Here is a 6,095-nt window from a genome sequence, read left to right as displayed (position 1 = left end):
ACCGTCAGAACCGACCATTTGAATCTATTCTATATAGTCTGCCCAATACTTTCCAGGCCTTCCTTAATCAGGGCAGAGTACCAAGGGACTGGAAAGAAGCTAATGTCACCCCCCTCCTATTTAAAAAATGAGAAAAATCTGACCCATGAAACTACAGACCAGTATCACTTACCAGCATCACATGTAAAATCTTAGAACACATAATATGTTTAGGTATAGGTAGTATATATATATAGGCCTACACATAATACCTGCATTACCCACCAACTACACCCGTTAATTTTTGCCCAGGCGATATATTGCTAATTTCGACATGGGCGTCATTCCTTTTTTTTTTTCCTTACTAATAACAACATAATAGGCCTACTATAAAAACATCATGAACACAATAACTTCTGTTTGTTCTATAATCTATATAATCCTCCCCCCCCCCAACCCCATTTTCACCCCGCCCCTTATTTTTTTCAAATTTAGTTTCACTTACACTACAGCTACAATCTTACTAGATTTTTCCAAGGCTTTTGATAAAGTTCACCACCATAGTTTGCTTTAAAAAAATAAAATATTTTAGCATTGATGGTCCATATTATTGCATCAGTGGATTAAAGACTTTCTGATATGGATAGAACAAACTGTAATAATAAATGGCTCTAAATCAACACCGATAACAGTAAACTCAGGTGTGCCTCAAGGAACAGTCTTAATTAGGTCCACTACTATTTTTAATTTACATAAATGATTTACCAAATTGCATTACTTCAGGAATAAAAGTCAGATTATTTGCAGAGGATTGCATAATATATAGAACAATAAAAACAACACAAGATACAGAAATTTTACAAATAAAATTAGATGAATTACAGAAATGGGAATCAAATTGGAGCATGTCTTTCAACCCAGAAAAATGTCAGTTATTAAGAGTAACAAAAAAACTAAAACAAATTAATTTCACTTATCTTATTCATGGTAAACCAGTAACACAGACTAAAAACGCAAAATACCTAGGTGTTAAAATAAATGAAAAACTGTCATGGAATCCCCATATTGATGAAACTGTCAAAAAAAAAAAAAACAACATTAGGGTTTATTAAAAGAAATTTCTATAAATCAAATAAGAACATAAAACTAAAATGTTATTTAACCTTGGTTAGGCCAATAATAGAATATGCATCCTCCGTTTGGGACCCTTACACTCAAGAAAACATTAAGAAACTGGAACAGACACAAAATAGAGCAGTGAGATTCATAACAAATGAATATTCACATCTGACTAGATTAACACATTTAGTAAAATCACTAAATTTAGAAAGCCTTCAGGACAGAAGACTCAAAAGTAAAGTAGCAATCATACATAAAACACTGAACCATAATCTTCAAATACAAAAACAAAATTTAATAAAATACTTTGAAAGACACAAAGATAAAGGTACATTCCTCGTCCCATATGCTAGGACAAATTTGTACAAAAAATGCTCTTTCTTCCCTAGTGCTATTAGAGCATGGAATGGGTTGCCTGAGCTAGCCAGAAAAACCAGTGACTTGGCAGAATTTAAGTCATTGGTTAATATGCATGACTAAATGCATAACGCGTAGGACGTAATAATCTTTTATGAAGTAACGTCTGTATCATATAAGATAAGATAGATCTATCTGCCACTTTAAATTTTCTTCAAATGGTTATGCCTGAGATAGTTGTGGCAAAATATGTAGGTCACAGCTGGGGCTGCATAGCCACCGGAAATACTGCATTCCTCATTAATCTTCGGTAGCTTGGACTAGAAAACAAGCCTTATTATTATTAGTCAGGGTTGACACGGTTTATATATGACAATATATATTAGGGGAAGTGGTAAATAAAATAAGGTGACGCCTGCACGAGGGCATCTACATCCGGTTCCGGACCGATAGCAGGATTGGCAACATAATATTTAGCTTACTCGCTCTCCCGTACAAAAATTAAAGAAAAGAGATGATTGCTACTCAGCTGCTCTATGCGGACGATTGCGCCCTTCTTGCACACACCGAACAGTAACTTCAACTTGCCGTCCATAAGTTTGCCGAGGCTCTTGCTCGTTAGTTTGTCCATCAATTTAAAAAAATAAAACGCAGGTCATTAGGACTAAAACAGAAAGATTTAAAAACTCCTTTATCCCACTATTGGTCAGAGTGTTACAAGATCAGCTGTCGTCATCGAGAAGTACATAGAAGTCAAACTCATAAAGCGCTGGTTGTGAATGTGTATGTGTTTCGTGAGTGAATGTTGTTCGAATTATTCATCCACATTGTTTTTGTAACTTATAGTTACGCTGAGGTTGTCAATTGTAGTCAAACTGAATTTCCATTTCATTGGATCAATAAAATTATCTTATCTTATTCTTCAATTAGGAGCACTAATTATCATTCAACAGCAGCGTTGAGTCGGACACTTATCCCGCATGGGAGACGACCGCATACCAAAGGCACAAGACACAAAGATAAAGGGACATTCCTCGTCCCATATGCTAGGACAAATTTGTACAAATGCTCCTTCTTCCCTAGTGCTATTAGAGCATGGAATGGGTTGCCTGAGCTAGCCAGGAAAACCAGTGACTTGGCAGAATTTAAGTCATTGGTTAATATGAATAACTAAATGCATGACGCGTAGGACGTAATCATCTTCTATTTTGAAGTAACGTCTGTATTATATAAGATAAGATAAGATCTTCTTTGGCGAACGTAAAGGAGGGGGACGTAACAGAGGTTTCCCCCGTAAGCGCTATTAATGATCAACTTACGCGCCATTACGCCCCCACTGGCATACAGGAAAGTAGCTGGCAGTAGAAGGCACCCGAATGAGACAGTTGGAGAAATCTTTACAAAGGTCAAGGCCCTAAGAAAAACCCTTGCCGAAGACAGGTGCAGAAGACGAAAAAAAAAAACTTAAATATACCCCCAGCGGACAACGGCTTTGTCTACATCAGTTGTTGAAAAATATGTAGGTGTTACGTTTTCATATTGGATGAGACTCTTTAGACATGTAAACGACAAATCACAGTTTATAAATACTTTAATCTTTATTAACACTGGAAACACTTTCTTGTTCATAGTCCTCCATTTCGATTCTACTTTCCTTTCAACACGCAATCGCACCATTTCACATTCACACTAAGATGCGCACGTAACACCCCCCCTGTTTAACAAGTTCGATGCACATCGAACGTCCAAAATACAAATCACTGAATATATTATCAGACTATTCCAAGTTAAAACAAATCGGTAACATATAAAACCATAATGTAATACTAAACAAAATCAAACACAATGTCATGTTAATACCAATACAATCCCAACATGGAATAACAATTATATTCATCACAATAATAACTGTTATTATGAGCAATTGAAACCACTTCTGTTAACATATATCTATAAGTAATCATATTTCTATTAATACAACTCCCCACTCATAATTGTATGCCTGTACAAAACACCATCATTCCAGTGGCAATCAAATAGTTAACAAACAAAGTCTCTCTTGCTCCATGCATATTGTAACAACAATATTCAATTCATTACACATATATTTATTCATTGTAGAATAGAACAATAATTAATGTCCATCCTTCCTACCTTTTCTAATCATATCTATATAATTCTAACATTATTGACATGCCATCCTTTCCGCTTCCCTCCTTTGCAATGATGTCCCATTGTGATCCTACTACCTAATGATCTAGCTGTACTGTTTTCTAGGCTGCTAATATCCCTCTCTTTTCTCGTATACGCCTCTTCACTATTGTACCTTGAATCCTTAATTCTAATTAACTGTTGACACTGTCTTCTAATATGCCCCCTTCTCCCACAATTAAAGCATAAGATGTATGGACTTGTACGTCTATATGTGGGTTTAAATCGCTTTCCCTGTACCACTGATTGCCTTACTTTACTTTGATTTGGACCCATTCCTATTGCATTGCTTTCTACCTTATCTGTTAATTCTCTCTTCTCGTGCTCTCTGCTACCCATGTCATCTGATGTATGAGATCTTATGTCTTCTTCCACATCCCCATTTCTACCTCGCGTAAACCTTATCCCATAATATTTCTTCCAATTCTCAATCTCCCTTACTGAACATATTTTCACCCCATGAATATTCCCAATAATTAAATCTATCTCACCCTGATCTACAACACAAGCTTCCACTGTCCCCTTAAAATACGGTGTGTCTATACTAACTTTAGCAATCGGTAATTGTACAATATTCCCATTAAACATAACACACTTCCTAGATTCGCCTGTATATTCATGGTCTTCCACTAAATCCTTATTCACTCCAATAATAGTGCTCCCTGTATCCCTGATGGTCTTGGCTGCCTTGTTCCCTACGAATGTCTGAAAAATCTCCAATGTTCCAGTATCAGATGACAATGATAAGCCTTGCTCTATTCTACCTTTCTCCCAGTCCTTTCTTTCCTGTCTGTTTCCTTGATATCTTCCGTTGCGGCTATCATTTTGTCTTTCATATGTACCACTTCTATACTGTCTATCCTGTGTCTCCCTTGTTCTGTGAGAGTTATTCTGTGTCTCACATGTTCTGTTAAAGGCAACTATTTCTTCTATATCACTGCCTCTAGATAATTTCTTCTCGGGATGAGCCACTTTATTAGCCCTTATCAGTCTTACTATGTCTTCTATGGATTTCGGTTTCCTCTCCAACAGAAATATTTTTAATTCCTCCTGACACTCGTACATCACTTTGTCCAGCATGAGAAATGTCTTAAGACTGTCAAAGGTTTTTTCTACCTCAGCAGTTTCTATCCAGTTATCGAAATGGCTGCTCATTTTGTCCAAGAAGGTCTGTGGGTCATCCTCTGGTTCTATCTCACAATTAACAAACTGTTGGCGATAGAAAGCTTCTGTTTTCCCGAAAGTTCGAAGTAGTTGTTCTTTCACAATGCTGTAGTTACTCTGGTTCATACATATTTTTGAAGGCACCTCCGCTGTAAATGATCTCGACAATAAGAATGTCCATTTGTCTTCAGGGTACTCCAGTTCTCTCATTTCTATTTCGAACTTCTTCAAAAAAATGCCTATGTCCATTTTGTCTTCGTTGAATATCAAACCTTTATATTTTGCTAGTTTGTTCCCTGTAGTTTCCCCTTTTCTTTTATCACTCTCTTTTTCTTGGGTTGTTTTTAACTTTTTCTCGGCCGACTCTTTTTCGAACGCCAATCTCTCTCTTTCAATGGCAACTAATTCGTTTTTCTTCTCCCTTTCAATGGCTATCTTTTCTCTTTCTCTTTTGTCCTCCTTGTCTAATCTTTCCTTTTCTTTTTCTCTTTCCATCGCTAATCTCTCCTTTTCTTTTTCTCTTTCCATTGCTAATCTCTCCTTTTCTTTTTCTCTTTCCATTGCTAATCTCTCCTTTTCTTTTTCTCTTTCCATTGCTAATCTCTCCTTTTCTTTTTCTCTTTCCATTGCTAATCTCTCCCTCTCCATCAACCTTTCTTGTACGTACTTTCTTAGTTCTGCCCCTTCAAGCTCCAACAACCTTCCCTCTTCCTTCAACGCTGCTACCTCAGCCTTGTCCGCCATTTTCTATTAATATTAATCAAATTGGATAGTATCCTGTCACTAGATCTAGACTATATAATATGATATCTCTACTGTCTGTTGACAGGAGATCAACTGTGTATAAAGGACTACGTAGGTTTTACCTTTGCGTTGGGCGCCACTTGTTACGTTTTCATATTGGATGAGACTCTTTAGACATGTAAACGACAAATCACAGTTTATAAATACTTTAATCTTTATTAACACTGGAAACACTTTCTTGTTCATAGTCCTCCATTTCGATTCTACTTTCCTTTCAACACGCAATCGCACCATTTCACATTCACACTAAGATGCGCACGTAACAGTAGGTCGCAACTGGATTTGCTTAATGACGTAAAACACCGAAACAGAGTCGAAGAGATTACCATTATTATTGCAGTAGGACTAGATCTAGCTCATTTTCAATTTTTTTTCAAAGATGTCTAAATGAACGGCTTCTTCCACTTCGTTGAGTTCTCACACGTGAGACCAAATGTTGTTTTTTTTACAAATACTTCAGC

Source organism: Biomphalaria glabrata, chromosome 4 (genome assembly GCF_947242115.1).
Source record: "Biomphalaria glabrata chromosome 4, xgBioGlab47.1, whole genome shotgun sequence".
Taxonomy (NCBI): domain Eukaryota; kingdom Metazoa; phylum Mollusca; class Gastropoda; family Planorbidae; genus Biomphalaria; species Biomphalaria glabrata.
The sequence above is the reverse complement of the archived record's forward strand: the minus strand, read 5'-3'. Positions refer to the sequence as shown.